This window comes from Tupaia chinensis, unplaced genomic scaffold (genome assembly GCF_000334495.1).
Source record: "Tupaia chinensis unplaced genomic scaffold, TupChi_1.0 Scaffold141313_1, whole genome shotgun sequence".
In the NCBI taxonomy this organism is placed as follows: domain Eukaryota; kingdom Metazoa; phylum Chordata; class Mammalia; order Scandentia; family Tupaiidae; genus Tupaia; species Tupaia belangeri.
Window position 1 is genome coordinate 7,594 of NW_006201176.1, and position 381 is coordinate 7,974.

Genomic DNA, 381 nt, shown 5'->3' on the forward strand with positions numbered 1-381 from the left:
CCCCTTCACAGCCCAGCGCCCAGTCTGGGCTTCCCAGGGTTGATAACAGGAGCAGAAGCCAGTCCTTTGAGGACCCCTCCTTCCTCCCTCCTGGAGGTGACGTTGGTTCCAGGCTCTGCCTGACCCTGACCTGAGCCTGCTCCCTCAGACAGGGCCCTCACTCCCAGGAGGCAGAACAGAGGGGTGGAGGGAGTGAAAGTGGGGGGAGGTGTGGCGGAGGTGAGGGAGTCAGGAGTCAAAACTGAGGGGAAGTGGGGTTAGGTTTGGGGGGGATGTGAGGGAGTGCAGAGGGCCCTCACCCTGAAGGTTCCCAACTCCCCATGGCCCAGGACTCATGGTGGGCATGACCAAGTTATTTGGGCCCGACTCCCTGGAGCGGGC